This window comes from Macaca mulatta, chromosome 5, assembly GCF_049350105.2.
Source record: "Macaca mulatta isolate MMU2019108-1 chromosome 5, T2T-MMU8v2.0, whole genome shotgun sequence".
In the NCBI taxonomy this organism is placed as follows: domain Eukaryota; kingdom Metazoa; phylum Chordata; class Mammalia; order Primates; family Cercopithecidae; genus Macaca; species Macaca mulatta.
This window is the reverse complement of record NC_133410.1, coordinates 22892059-22908428: the sequence shown is the minus strand read 5'-3', so window position 1 is coordinate 22908428 and position 16370 is coordinate 22892059. Positions and strand designations below refer to the sequence as shown.

Sequence of the window (16370 nt, the reverse complement as noted above, 5' to 3'; positions counted from 1 at the left end):
AGCACCTAGTATGTGCTGGACTTTTCTTATTCACCCGCAAAGACATTTCTTATACTGCCGTGTTATTTGGTTGAAATCCGAGTCTTAAGAAAGCCAAGTTTAAAATATTAATTGAGTTTTTCTGGAACCCAGCATGCAATACATGCTGAATAAACGTTTGTTGAATCATGAGTGAATGATGAATATATTAATGTTGATAACAATAATAGTAATGACAATAATGGCCAACATTTTGGTATACTCATGCTTAATATATGTCATCTCACGTATCCTTGAAAACAACCTATTGTTAGGTCCTATTATTATCATTCCTGTTTTACATATGCAGACACTGAAATTCAGAGAGGTTATTTGATTTTCCCCAAATCACACAGCTGACAATAAAGACCTGGGATTTGAACCCCAAATTTATCGGACTTCAAAGTTTATATCCTTGATTAAAAATAGAGAACCCATGAATTTGGGTGACAGCCATCCTTTACAAAGGCATATCAAGCTGCTTCTTTGCTCAATATATTTAAAAATAGAACAGAATCTTTCCTTTCAGTGGTGGTTGGCATGGAGGTACAGTTAGCTAGTGAGCTGAGACGGCTGTAGGTTCTGCCGACGGTTGAGATTTTGTAATACCTCTGGGGATTAAGTGGGTTTTAGAAGAATGCTTAAGGTAGTAGAGTTTGGACTGGGGAGACAGAACAAGGTAGAGGAAACACTGAAGGTTGTGGTTAGTTCTACTTTCCCAGGCTTCTCAGCCGGGTCTTAGAAAGTTCATGTGAGGACTTGGCCAGTTAGAACTGGTAAATTGAACATTCCTCACTCAGTACACTTGTCAGGTTACAGGCCCATTCTAAGTCATGCTGCATTAAATAAACAGTGCCTTAAAAAATGTCCATCTCCATAGACCTCTTATCTAAAAATCAGCTATTCCATATCAGATGAATGCCATGCATTTTGTAGAGGCTAGAGAATAACTTAGAGGGAGGGGGAGATGGCATAGGAGTCAATGCCTCTCTGGAGGGCTACTTTAAAAAAAATACAACGTTCTCCATAACCTGTATGTCCCTGTATTTTGTGTTGTGGTATTTGTGAGAGATACTTCACATTTATACCTTCAGGAGTCTTGGTTCAGCATCTAGTTAATTATCTACATGTAGGTGCTTAACATATACCATACCACCCTTTTTGTCTCCCTGTATCATATTCTATGCTCATAAAATTATTTTCAGCACTCTAAAACAGAAGGTTCATGTAATTTAGACTCTCATTAGGTCATTTTAAACCAATGATTCTCAACCAAAGGCAATTTTGGTCCCCACCCCACACCCCAATTCAGGGGACATTCGACAATGTCTGGGGGCATGTTTGGTTGTTACCACTGGGGACAAGGGGATGCTACGAGCGTTTACTGAGTAGAGACTAGAGTCAAGGGATGCTACTAAACAATCCTACAGCATGTAGGACAGCTCCCACCACAAAAAATGATTCAGCCTCCAATGAAAAAAGCACTGAGGTTGAAAAACCCTGCTTTTAAATAAAGTCACAAACTTCCCCTTTATAAATTACTAATGATTAATTGGTCAGATTTCTGAAAGAAGACGTAGTAAGGTACTGGATATAAAGAATGAGAAGTCATATAACGGTATTGGGATGCCTGGGGCTCCAGGACTAATATGTCAGGTATTCTCTTAGTGTCAGAGGGCAAAAGTGACTGTTTAGGTAAGTTCCCATAACAGTGTTCTCTGATGTCATAAAGCCCATTCTTTATCTAGGCAAAGGGTAAGGTCATATGTGGCAATGCCGTTACCAACAGCAGCAGCTTCAGGAGCATTTGCCTGGCGTGAGGACGCCTCCACTCTTTGCCCTCTAGTGTTAAACTCAGGAATCTTTTCTATACTGCGAAAGGAAAGTGTGTTTGGAGCAGAGGTGACGTTCTAAAATTGGGTCTTCCCTGTGAAGAAGATTCGTATGAAACAAGATAACTCTTTCATGGCCGCAGGTTTGTGTTGCTTCTACCCAAGCAGCATTTCAGGGAAGTGCCTTCCCAGGGCCAGCCACTCACAGTGGACTTTTCACCTGCACTCACCTTCTTTCAATTTGCAAAGTCCTGCCTCATCACATTTGAGAAGGCCTTGTACTTGAGCAAGTTAAACAGTCACGGGTTCTGCTGTCTCTGATCTCACAATAACAAGCATTATCTACTTTGGATTCCCAGAATAAAATCAGGCACTGAGTAGTTAAATGCTTTTCCGTGACTCAAGTAGCACATCAATGACACCACTGGAAACTGGCCATCGGCTCTCTGAATTCTCATCATAGCAGAAAGTGGGATTTAGGGCTATATAATAGAGTGGCAGAGTCTTAAAATCTTGAGAGTATAGTCCCAGCTACTCGGGAGGCTGAGGCAGGAGAATGGCCTGAACCCGGGAGGCGGAGCTTGCAGTGAGCTGAGATCTGGCCACGGCACTCCAGCCTGGGCGACAGAGCGAGACTCCGTCTCAAAAAAAAAAAAAATGTTGAGAGTAAATTATGTATCTCTTCTTTTTGTTTCTTCCATATGTTTGAATCTAAGTTTAATTTTTATTTAACATCACAAAATAATGGTAAAGAATGAAGCTGAATGTCACAATTTGAGAAAGATAATTCCAGGTGGTAGCAGAGGGGGTAGCAACATGCAATGGCATATGTTGGTTGAGTAACTAGACACACAAACAATGATCTCTGCTTACGCAACCTGTGTTTGGATGTGTAAATGCAGGGGACCAGGTACGATTCAGAAGCCACTTTAAAAAACAAGGCAAAAGGCTTAGAGGTAACAGCCTCCAGTGAATCTGATCCATGTGTAAGGAAAACAGGATGCATCCCTGGACCGGCTGGTAGCAAGATTTATGTTTCAGAATATTGCAACATAACTTCCTTCCGTCTGTTGCCTTTGTGCATTGTTTGAAGGAGGAGAATAAAGGACTACTTTTACAGCACAGCAGTGTGTAAAGATGGATGGCATGGGGTTAGTTTAAATAGCATATTGGCCTTTCTGGGTCACTGTGGGCAACCTTGTCCCTGGTTTATTTTAATACCTGCTTTAATGCCTCTGTGATACAACTGAATGGGCATCTTTCATTCATTCGTCTTTACTTCTGAATGAAGCTACTTGGGGTTCGTTAGAACGATGGCAAGTGAGAATGCAGTCGTCTCTAGGTCATTACTTGTAATACATTCTGAGGTCTGCCTTTGCTGATGGGGAGAGAAGGACTCTCACAGCTGTAGCCAGCATTCATGTTTGGTGGTTGCTGGAACTCTCAGGAAGCTTGAAACTGTGAACTTTGTAGCAGAAATGGGTGAGTGGTGGTTTTGTATTTGTGTGTAAGTTATCCTGTTATATGCCACAAGGAAATGAATGTGGAAGTTTTCAAGACTACTTGATTATTCTAATGGAAATATAGATACTTTACATTTCTTCATTTGGCTTCACTTATATTCTACATTTTGCAAAAATTGACATATATTATGTACCTATCAAAAAGTTAAAAATAACAAATATCAGCAGTTCAACAGACCATTGAGCATTTGGGGAGCAGGGAATCTGCCTGTCTTGTTCACCGACATTTTTCTAGATATTTTCTTAGAAAATGGCAGAAAGTAAGAACTCAATAAATACTTGTAGCATAATGAATGAGTCAATCTTCATGTGTTTATTGATGGAATGAACTGTGTTAGGTAATATGAAGATTATATACAAAGCACAAAAGAAGGCCTGTGTCCTAAAGTACTTTAAATCTAGTTTGGGAGGCAAAATGAACAAATGTAAAACAATTAAGAAATCATGCAAGACTGTGTATACAAATATACAAGTATATGCATGTGTTTTTATTTCTTAGCAACTGGAAAACAATGTAAGACTGTATATTCATGTATATGTATAATATGTATATGCACCTACATAGGATTTTATATATATTTGCAATTTGCAAACATTGCAAGCTCGTATATGCATATATGCATGTATATATATGTGTGTGTATGTAAGTGTATTTCTAGCTGAGGAGATAAACAGCAAGAATAAATTCACAAAGCCTTGTAAGAGAAGAAGAGCCAAGCGTTTTCACAGAGGGGATGTGGAAGTGAGGAGCTTGGTTTACTCAAAGTAAAATACATATTAATGGGAACACAGCAGTAGTGGGAGTAAGTTTGGATGTAAGGTAGGTACAAAATTCCGGTGGGTCGTGAGAACCCAGTGGGAAATCTTTAGAGTCTGTTTAGAAAGTAGGATGTCATTGAAGATTTTTAGTAGATCAACATAATGGAGGTGGTATTTAAGAGTGGTAATGCTGACAGTCGTAAGAGGTGTAGGCAAGTAGGAAATAAGGAAAATCAGACAGCAGGCCCTGCTGCATTCCAAACCCAATGTGATACAGGTACAGGGAAGGGACAAGGTGATAGCAGAGGGGGTGGCATTCAGGGAACAGATTCAAAGTACCTTGAAGGAAAATTCCATCAGCCCTGATAACTCTGAGTTAGGATAGAGAGAGAGGTGGTAAGGAATGCTAAACTCAAAGATATTCCAAAGAGAAGCAGAACCTCATGGATATCGTTCCTGGTTAAGTTTCTGCTCACCTTTAGGAGCTGAAGTACTTTCTTAGATTCGTGAGTCATTTTACAAAGGGGCTCTCTATCTTTCCACTGCCTCAGGGACAGAACATATTTAACCCAATCCGCAAATTTACATGGTGTCTGCTTTTTTTCACTTGTCTCCTTGGAGGAAATTCTGCAGCCTTCCATGGTAATGAATTCCTGCTTCTGACTGTGCCTGTAGTCAGATAGACTTTTCTATGAATGGCAAACCTCTTGGAATTTTAACAAAACAAATAGACAAGAAAAAAAGAATGCACGTATACACAACCCCACCTTAATTTAATCATTGGAAGAATAAATTCTTTTTTGTTATGTGGGAGGACTGAATTAATTTACAATAATCACTTTTATAAGATTTCTGGAATTTCCCATTTGCAATCAATAAATGTTTGTCATTTAAATTAAATTTACGGCCCACAGCCGGATTTTTGCCACACTTGGTAATGACACTTATAGAGAACATAGACTTCAAGTAAGAAAATAATAGCCATTTAAGTGGAGAGATAATTGGCTGTAACATAAGAACATTGAAGAATGTTGAAACTCATGGAGACTTATGGAGTATTTTAAAAATTTATGTTGTACTTATCTTTGCATTTGTAGTCTACCACAAAATTCCAAATTCTGGGTATAAATCAGTTAGATGTTCATCTTGGAGAGTCACAAATCAGGAAGCAACAATCTGACCCAGCCTGTGTGCTGCTTTATTTTCAGCCTCTCCTGTCGGCTTATCTTGCAGGGAGACTAAATAGTGCTGTTTGATTGTGTGTGTGTGTGTGTGTGTGTGTGTGTGTTCATCTACACACCTCATTTAAGCACTGTTGTTTGAGACTTCTCGGCTTGATAACATCTGGCTTATCTTGGGAACATCTGGTTTATCACCCTATTTCCTCCCTGCCATTATGCTGACCACTGGAAAAATATGGCTCAGGAGTTCTGACCCACAGGGCTCTGTCACCTGGCATCAACCCCTGCTAATAAATAGCAACTCACAGGATGCAGGTTACATGACCATCTCTTTCACTGGCACTAACTTTCCTGCTGGTGGCTTTTGTTAATGGAAGGTGTGGCTAGGAGAGATGAGATTGGCTGCTGTTTTTTTTTTTTTTTTTTTTTTTTTTTTTTTTTTTTTTAATGGAAGTGGATTTGATTCTTAGCCATTTGCAGTTTGCAAAGTAAGAATGTGTATGTTTCATTAGGCACGATGATTTTAGAAAGTGCTATTTTGTATTTTGGGATGGTAGAAACCAATGATTTCATGTCAGATACTCTAGGCACTCCAGAAAGTAAACTGGGACATTTTATGGACTTATTGTAGGTTTTTCAACCTCCTGGAGACTCAACTGGTTCATCAAAGTTACTCTGCCTGGATATCTTTGGGGCCAAAATAGTGGAGACCCAAATTCACAAGGAGGAAATCTTGGAGCAGAATCAGGAAAAAGTGGCTCATTACTTCTTAGATTTACTTCAAAGATAATAGCGTGGGTGAAAGTAATCACAAGGTTCAGGGTGCTGCATTGGACAAACTATTTGTATAGTAACCGTGTGTCTGTGTAGAGACCTTATACACATGCTGTGTTTATTTGTCCATGTACCACTATCACTACGCCAGGTCCTGGAAGCACAGCCCAGCAGATGACTCACCTCTGGATGAAATCAACACACAAAGCAGATAAAAAACTGAACATTAAAGACCACATTGTTAAAAGAGAGAGCCAAATTGTTCCTCCACCATTCCCTATCCCAGACTTCACATCTAACAAGGTTAATTTGTCCCTATAATTATGTGCCTATTCTTTGAGTAATGAAAAATTTTATTGTGGGTTTTATAAAAGGAATTGCGTGTGATGTAAAACAATTTCGGTAAGAGCCACTTTTTTTTTCTTCTTAACCTCTCAGGTTCCTTTTAACTTTTTTTTTTTTTTGGACAGAGTCTCGCTCTGTCACCCAGGCTGGAGTGCAGTGGCGCAATGTCGGCTCACTGCAAGCGCCACCTCCTGGGTTCATGCCATGCTTCTGCCTCAGCCTCCCAAGTAGCTGGGACTACGGGTGTCTGCCACCACACCCAGCTAATTTTTTGTATTTTTAGTAGAGACAGGGTTTCACTGTGTTTAGGCAGGATGGTCTCGATCTCCTGACCTCATGATTCGTCCACCTTGGCCTCCCAAAGTGCTGGGATTACAGGCGTGAGCCACTGCGCCCAGCCTTCTTTTAACTTTTAAGACTGTGTGCTCTGAGGTATGTTTAAAAGCAAGGCAGGATCCTATGCTTTAGTGTAGCTAGAATGAGAGCAGGGAAATGGGGAGAGAGATCCACAATGAAATACATACTCTTATTCTTGGCAATGGCAGAGTTGTTTGAAGCTAAATGACTTCTTACCCATTTGTCCCAAAGTGATGATAGAAGATACTTTTGTGCCTTTTCTTTTCCAGAATGATAGACTGATTTGCACAGTTTCAGATTCTAAACACTAATATTTTGTAGACCTGTCCATCTCCATTACTACTGCAAGTTATTCATTCAAGGTTTGCAGCCAGATGGATTAATGAATTACCAGATCTTGCATAAAATGACTTAGCCTGACTTAAACAACTACTTTTTTTTCCTTTTTTTTTGTGGGGGTGGGGAGCAGTCTTACAATGGGTGTTAATGGGCTGTAGAGAGAGTGAGCCCCCATTGAGTTTTTTTAAACTAGCTTTTTTAAAGCTTCACTGCACTTTTTCATTCTTTTCTGAACTTGTGCTCAGAAGCCGTCAGTTCAAGGAGGAGCAATCAGGCTGGTAGAGCAGAGAGGAGGAAGGAGACTCAGTGGTCAAATCCCTGGTGGCCTATGCCCTTCCCTGTGCCAAATCAGCGTGATTTATCAGAGCCCTGTCTTCAGCGCAGAGTTGAGAGTGAGTTCCAGGGTCCCCCCCACACAATATGCATAGCTGGAGCTCTGAACTTTGAAGGAAAGCCTCAGAGCTATTTGCAAAGTGCTGGTGCTTAGTGAATACTAAATTACATTTAGGAAATAGTCTACTGCTACCAGTTATACTTCATTTTTATTCTTGACACAGACACCTAAATCAGAGAACAGTAACATTTCAGAGATTATGGAAGCAGTTTGGGTATGTTCCAACACTATAATAGGATCAGAATTTTAAGGCCTTTTGTATTATTACCAATAGTCACTTAGTTTCTACTGCAGTGTACTTTGTAGGGAATTACAGCTTTTACTAAAAAGATTAAAATGCTATTATGCAAATGATTGCAGTATGTTATTATGTTTACAAATTAACATCCATGGCTCAACACACAAATTAACTAACTATTCTATCTGTGTTATTAAGGATTTAATAAAGTAACTGTTAATAAAAATGGGTAGCTTGGAACTTTAGTAGAAAACAATTGTGATTTAACGCATGGAACTTGAGCATTGTGTTTAATGTTCTAGGTGATATAATGGTAAAATAAAGTTGAAAAAAGCACATAGAAAAACCAAAACTGTGTGAACAGCAGAGCTGCTTGCCTGAGAGGCTGATGAACGTGAACTAAATAGCTTCAGGCTACCATGTACAGTGGGCAGCATAGCAATAAATCTAAGCAAAGCACGCAAAACATCTTCTATTAATAAATAGTTCATTGAAATGATAATTACCCTCCATTACGTGTTTGATATGTTCCATACACACAGAGAATACTGACATTATTCTAAAATGGATCTCAGAGTAAATTTTGCTGTGGAGAATGGGATTTAGCTGAAGAATATCGCTGGGTGATAAAAGAGGAGAAGGCTGGGTTCAGACTGAGATGGCTTTACAAACAGGCTGCAAATTGCTATTCCTGGCCGTTCATAAGAGATCATAAAAGCAAGGAGATAAGAGCCGCCAAGGTTCCTGAGAAATGAATGTATGTGATTATGTTATCTCGTAGGTTGGATTTACTAGACAGACCGACAACACCTTCACTTTAGCCCAACAGGAAAAGTAGAAAGAGATACAGATTTTGGATAGCAAACTTTGTTAGAATAGGAAATTCCAAAACACTGTAATTCAAATGTTTCAAAAGAGAGCCAGGATCCCAGTCATTGACTTCTGTGCTGGATCTCAAAAAAAAAAAAAAAAAAGAGCTAGGAATATGACTTAATATTAAGCAAATAAATGAAAAAGAAACAAAAGCATTACAAGAACATCCTGGAGAACTAATTCTATATTTCAAATATTTTGGACTCATGTTTCTTAATTCTCAAATAAAGATGTTGAAGACTTCTAAGTCCACAAACAATTATCTTTTTAGGTCTCCCTATTGAGGGATACTAACATGAACTTCTTAGTAGGAATTTCTGGATGTACTTAAGAAATGTACAAGCAGGGAAGAGACCACAAAGTTGGTCAAGGTTTGTGCCTTTGCATACAATACAAGCAATTTATTTTGTTCCAAATAGCACCTCTGTGGTTGGGAAACTACTTATGCAAATTTTTGATATCTAGCTTTAGCAAGGTACCTGGTTCCTTCATTTCCTTCCACATTTGGATAAATTGTGTTGTTCTTCACTCTTCCAAATTTGTCCTTGTGGAAGCGAACACTTGCAAATTGGTTGAAGCTTGCTAAGAGAAAGAAAGGGAGGGGGTAGAGAAGAGGAGGAAAAAACCTGACCAAAAGCAGTTGCTGTGACAGCTTATGATTTGATGGTTTGTGGCCTTGTCCTGTTCTCAGGCACCTGATCAAGAAAGTGGTACAATCCTGTTATGCAGACATTCTGGAAATCTTGCCAACATTCACCTGACATGACCAAGGTTTAAAGTCCTTGCTGTAACTTTACAAAGCGTAGTGAGAGTGTGTGCCTGTGTGTGGCACATACACTCACTCAAATCCTTTTTTTTTTTTTTTTTAAGGGGGAAAAAAGTGATCTTTGCCATAGAAGGGTGGTAAAATAATTAGTCCAGTAGACAAATGTCTTGGCCCATGTTTAAACAGAGCTTTAAGGACACAGTGTTCCCAAGAGTCACATATCTAAATACAAACCAGTGTCAGCTGCCATGCAGACCAAAATGTAATAGCCTGCTTTCACATAGGTCATCGTCAATCCATTTTGGTCGCAGTCACACTGCACATCTGTTTCTGCGAGCTGCAGCTTCTTAAGGTGGCATTTGGACTTCATAAGAGCACAAACAACCAAGCTATAAATTGCCACTGCTGGAGTTATTTTGAATAAGTGTATACTGTTTCATATTTATAATGGCGAGGCTTCATAATATTCACAGTGAATATATAACACCGATCAGTTCAACAAGCATGAAATTGTATGTTGTCAACTTGTCACATAAATAGAGTCATATTCTGGCTTGCGATAATGTTGAACTAACATTTTTTCCCCCAGAATTGTCGAGAGGGTCACAAAAAAGTGAGGAGGTAGCACTTCCTTTGGGTAGATAACCAGTCAAGGCTATTGTAAAGTTGATATTACTGTTGATGAGTTCCTTTTCTCCCCTCCCTCCGAAGCACTAGCTTTTCTTGGGTGAATGCTAATTGGCTAATCTGGTGTGTTTCTGCTGTCATCCAATGCTATCATTTTCAGCTAGTACTTGGAGGTTTTTTTGGGATGTGTATGTGTGAGTAGCTTTTTTTTCCCCCTTTAAAACTTCTTCTTCTTCTTCTTCTTTTTTTTTTTCTATTCTTGTGGTGCAAATCAGTGCTAATTGTCATGAAATTCTCTAGCTATACTCGGGCAAGGTTTCTTGTTGCCTTTTCACCCCAGTTAACTCTTAATTTATTACCAGAGCATTAGGAAATAGTGAAAGCTGGACATTTTATTCAAACTTAGTTGAGATAGAGAATTTAAAGAGATGCAGAAAAAAATGATTGAACCAAATTTGCATCTTACTAAAAGGAGAAAGGACGAATGAAATGTGCTCGCCGGTAGCTACGGAGAAACTCAGAGACCAGTTTCCACGGTGGCTGATATTTCTGCACCAGAGGCATGGTAGAAACTGATGCAAGTCTGTTTTCACTTTTGAGAAATTCTTAGATGTGTTCAACCTTCCTCATCTTTCTTCCAATGGCCTGAAGACAAAAAGGCATTGCAATCTGTATTACCCGGTTAAGTTGCTAACTTCAACACCTTGAGACAGTACTTCGGATTCTCTAAAGCACTATGCAGTATTACTGAGGATTATTACCAAAACTTTTCTTTTCATCCCATATCACTTGGGGTACGGCTGTTTACATTTTCTTTTTCTTTTCTTTTTTTTTTTTTTTTTTTGAGACGCAGTCTCGCTCTGTCATCCAGGCTGGAGTGCAGTGGCGTGATCTCGGCTCACTGTAAGCTCCGCCTCCCGGATTCACGCCATTCACCTGCCTCAGCCTCCTGAGTGAGTACCTGGGACTACAATCGCCCGCCACCACACCCAGCTAATTTTTTTCTTTTTTGTATTTTTAGTAGAGATGGGGTTTCATCGTGTTAGCCAGGATGGTCTCGATCTCCTGACCTCGTGATCTGCCCGCCTCGGCCTCCCAAAGTGCTGGGATTACAGGTGTGACCCACTGCACTGGGCCCACATTTTCTTATACAAGAACCAATTCACTGGCTAAAGCTCTCTGTTTCCAACTTTTGCAACATCTTCACATGTCTTTTTGCTTGTGGATTTTAAAAGTTCATCTCTCCTCTCACTTATTTACTTACGCATTCATCAAAATATAATTGTCATCCATTAGCATGCTTAGCGTCTGACCATTTTAGGGGGATACAGTGGTTAAAAGCAAACCTAGTTTCTGGCTCCCTGAACATTTTGGTTAGTGATGAAGACAGGCCTTTTAAAAACAAGTAAGATAAGCTGTCTGTTTGAGGAAGGAGAGCAGGGAATTTCTCCATCTCTCTGTTACCCAGTTATCACTAGCAGATAAATTCTGCCCTTCTCCTACTTAATTGTCTTTAGAAATGCCTTCACCTTGAAATGGAATTCTGCTGGAGAGCATTTCTCCTAGCTAGAGGAGCATTCTGTCCAAACCAAGATCCCATTCTATTCCAAACCAAGATCTGTCCCACTGCCCCAACAAATGCAGGGCAGTGGGACAGAATATTTGAGATTGGAAGACCTGAAATGTATGATGTCCTACACACAGTATATTAAAATAACAGTTTGCTAAATGACGAGTTGATGAGTGCTGACGAGTTGATGGGTGCAGCACACCAACATGGCACAAGTATACGTATGTAACAAACCTGCACGTTATGCACATGTACCCTAGAACTTAAAGTATAATAAAAAACAAAACAAACAAACAAAAAATTAACAGTTTGCTCATTGGAATTGCAGGGTTGCCAGGGGGTGTGGAGGGGAAAGAGGAAGCCAACCCAAGGGAAGAGGGCAAGACCGTTAGTGGAGAGTTCTTTAACCAGTGTGCAAGTCTGACCTGACCAGAATGCTGTGCCCTTGGTGGGGCTTCTATGGATGAGAACTGTTTGGTACCATTTTAGGTCTGTTGACCTTTCTATTTGAGAATGATACTTCAGTCCAGCTGGAAGGACCGACATGCTTTTTGCCTGTTTGAGACACCTGTGTATGTGACTTTTGTCTCTCTCTTGGATCCATCATCTCTAAGTGACAGCTCCTTGCTTCATGGGGTAATGCTATCCAGGGGCTATCCTGCACCCTTGGAAGAGGCATGTGCAGGAAGAATGCTACCAATCCCTTTCCTCTTCCCTCTGGAGATACCAAGCATTACACCCCTGCCAAGCCTTACTCAATTAGATCTCTTTCAGATTCCTATAATAATCGAGCTTAAGTCCTCTTCTCCTCAGTTCTTTCTGAGAAATTTATTTCTGCTTTGAAACGGCTCTTGCATAGGAGAAAAGTGCCTCTGTTACAGGACTGCCCTTGGTTTTTCCATGGGCTCTTGGCTTAAGGACATTAGCTTCCTTGGTGTCATCTCATTTGCTCAGATGTGAAGTTAGAGCTTCTGTATTCCAGACATAGTTATCCTGGGTGTCCAGGGATCCTCGCCAACCCAGATTCTGTCTAGATATGTTCTCATGTCAGAATCCTCTTGTGTCTTGCCAGCCCATTCTTACCGGGGACACCCTGCTCTCTCCTCTGAGCTGCATATCTCAGCCTGCATTTTTTATTTAGGCCATGCTGTCTGATAGGCAGGTTCACCTCCTATTCTTACTGGAGAAGAGTCTGGGCAAATGCCTGAAAGTCTGAAGACAGCAATGCTGTATAGGATAAGTGACTTCTTTTCCCTGCTGGTTCCCAATTCCAGGGCTCTGTGTGCAACAGATTTGAGAGTTACATTAGGTCACAGTGCCACTGTCTAGCTCCTTTAATCCTATCACCCGGCAATCCCAGCAATGTAGCTGAGGTGGCTGCCCCTGTCCTAAAGGAATTTGTGTCAGTTTCTCCTGGGATGAATCTAGTCGGGACCACTTTGCAACATTTGTTCAAACTGAAAATTTTGACAAAGACGTTCTGTTCACAAAGAGCCAACAAATGTTCTGTGTTTCGATACATTTGGAGGTTATGAAATGTTGCCTGGTCTTGGCAGATAACTGAGTCTGGGGACCCACATAGTGTAAGCCATGCCCTGTTTAATTTGTCTTTCAATGGCAAATGTGTTTCTTCTGTGATTCAGCATAAGGGATGATACCCTCCAATAGGACTGAGTGACCTCCCTGCTGCTTTTGTGGTATAGAAAAGAAAAAAAAACAAAAAAACAAAAAAAACACGGATACCACTTTTTTTCCTTTAGTTGCTGGTTTATTTTTATTTCCAGCTACATCTTTTATAGTTGAAAGAGAAGATGTATGTTCTATAGATAGTATGCATTTTTATGGTTATTTTTATAATTCATACTGGAAAACCTAATTTCTGTAGCCATTAACAATTTAGGATTATTAATTGTCTGAAACATAGGTGAGAAGCATACTGTTTTTAAAATGTCTCTGAGAAGCCAAACTAGATTCAGAAAAATTCCCTCAAATGGAACACATTTTATTCCCAGATACACTTCTTCACCCCTCACTTAACACTTGCTTCCTTTTGTTTTACTTATGATTTAAATGAATCCAGTTGTCTAATGTTCTATCCGATATGTAATGTTCTATGAGCATATATGACATTAGAAGAAATGGTTTAGAAAATTCATGAAATGGTGACAGTAAAAAGATAATGGTGAGCAGTGACAACTGACCAAAGAGACAAGACTACAAACTACAAAAAATTGACAAACCCTGAAAATGTGACAGTCTGGGGCCCTTTAGTTTGGGGGAAAATACTCCCATATTTCTCAATAGGTCCATCTAGTCGTTTTGCAATACCAGACAGTGCTACCCAAACCAATCCTCATAATTTTTAAAGTGGGGAAAATATGTACATGATTCGGAAATCTTTCCATGAAAAAGCTTTAATGAAAGTATGGTGCTTTAGCACGTTAAGTTCTTTGATTTATCTGCACCAGCGTCTATGTGGATTAAAGCCTGATCATGTGAGGAAGTAGGTGAGGCATACATACAAACACAAACACGTAGTTTTACATCTAACAGATTTTAATGGAGTTTGGATATTATCCTGTGTTTCCTGTGTAGACTTCAATAATAAAGAAGAAAATGCTCCATGAAATATCAAACTTCATTTTATAATCTGTTAGATTACATCTTCCCTTAAAAACGCAACTGTTGAAATTTTCTTGAATAAAGAGACCACTGACTTCTTTTTCCTTATCAATAGTAAAGCTTTTTGGCTACAGGGACATTGGTCAAGAGAAATATAGCTCAGTAGAATTATCATTAAGTAAGCAATTTCCCACATTCCTTTAGAATGAAATCGCCTATACTTTTCTCCTTCATGGCTTTCCATATTTATCCTACCCAGTCCTCAAATAAGCTGCCACCCCAGCAATGCACAACTCACTTGTAAATATTCATTTGGAGCATATGAAATCGTAATATCAGTACTGAGACTAACTCCACCACCCATTTTGCTTTGGAGACCCTTATAAATAAATGAACAACCTGAGAGCTTTCAAAACAATCATTAAGATGCGCTACTTGCTTTTGGATAAAGAGTTTCAGATAATGTACAGGACTGGGCTTCCTAAATCTAATTTCTGTCTAAAAACCCAGGGAATGCTCTGGCTGTATCTTCTCTATCCAAACTCTCTTGACTGATTCTGGCATCTTTCCCCTGAGAATGCCCAGCTCAAGGTTCTCTATATGGACCCAGAGCCTTGATCAGGCCATGACCCTTCATTAATATTCAAACTTTGGCAGTTTCAAAGAATGCCGCCCTCCTCGACCACTGTGAGCAGTGAGCTCCCCTGGTACTTTCTCTCATGCTTATCCTTTGTATGAAGACATTTGTGTCTTTCTTCATGTCTCTTTCAGGAGTAATTCTTCACCTTGTTCAATTTTTTCCTTTCTCTTTATGGCTGTCGTAATAGCCCCTGGTACAGCCAGGCAACCATGACCCTGTCCATCATTCACCTGCAAGCTATTCTTGAACCACTAGATGGTCCCTGAGTGACCAGATTAATTGTGCCAGTGGTGAGCCTTTTCACCTGACCTTTCGTCCAGTGACATAAAAGCTGATTCCAGGCTGTGTGCAAGGCTGGCTGCCCAGCCATCTCTGCACCCTCCATGAAGTCAAGCAGTGGAACGGAGAGTATCCATGCAAATTAAGTGCAGAGGCAGGGATAGAATAGGGTGTGCAGTTGGGGGTTATCAGAAATTAAATTTGTCTTCCTTTGAGTGCCATCGGAAATGAGTCTTAAGGAACGAGAACCCAAAGGAAACTTTCCATAGACACCATTTCCATAAACGGTATTGTCACAATGTGCTATTTTAAAGACTGGTTGTTTTGGTCTGTGTTTACATGAAGTCTTTACCAGGCACAGGATAAACTATTAAGTCCCCAAATTTAGGAAGTTATGTGTGGTCCTCTTCGGCACAAAGTGAATTTTTGTTGTCACATGTGCGAAAGAGCATCTTTTTCTTTTGTTAAGGCCTTTAAATTGTGGTCCAGCTTTCTAGGTAATAGCTTGTTGGCTAAATCTCTCAAGGTGCATTATAAACTGCATGAGGGGAAGAGGGACCCCATCAGCTCCTCAGTCCCTAGCACAAAGCTATGCACATTAAAACTCTCTCTAGTTTCTGTTAATGGATGGATTTACAGGGGTTCTACCAAATTCAGAAAGAGAGGGAATATAACATGACCTTCCCAGTCATTCAGACCAATCATGCTAAAAACAAGACATATCCAAGATCTGAGAATGTGTTCTTCAAGAGATGGTTTGTAAACGGAGCCAATAGTGACACCTGTATGCTGTGTGTCTGCCAGAGTGTCTGTGAACTTACCCCCTAACTCTGCTACAAGCCTTTCTGCTCAGATGAAGATATATGGAGTTGGGAGACATGTGGTTGGTTAAGCCAATGTGCGTTGGTGGGTAAAGGCACTGCCGTATGTCTACTGAAGACACAGAGCATTTACTCTTCTCTCCCCGAGAAGAGGAAACGGCTCTGACACTCAATGAAGAGCTCAGGAATAGGTACCTTACTGGGGTTCTAGAGCATGAAAGTAAGTGTGTCTCTGTTCAAGGAACCGGTTGTTCCCAGGGAGCTCATGAAAATGCATGGCCACAGCTTCCCAACACGCTGTTCCCAACACTGTGCCCGTATTTCCTGGCTGGTTTGACCCTCTCAATGGATTCAGACTTAAAATTTTTGCAACTGTTTTTGCTGTTGTTGTTGTAGTTTCCTCATTTGTGAT

At 40.1% G+C, this 16370-nt stretch overlaps 1 protein-coding gene across 3 annotated transcripts in view; it reads left to right on the top strand.

Annotated features, from left to right (window-relative positions):
- Positions 1 to 16370, top strand: part of PPARGC1A (PPARG coactivator 1 alpha) — a 111516-nt gene that overhangs the window by 20177 nt on the left and 74969 nt on the right. The window lies entirely within an intron of this gene.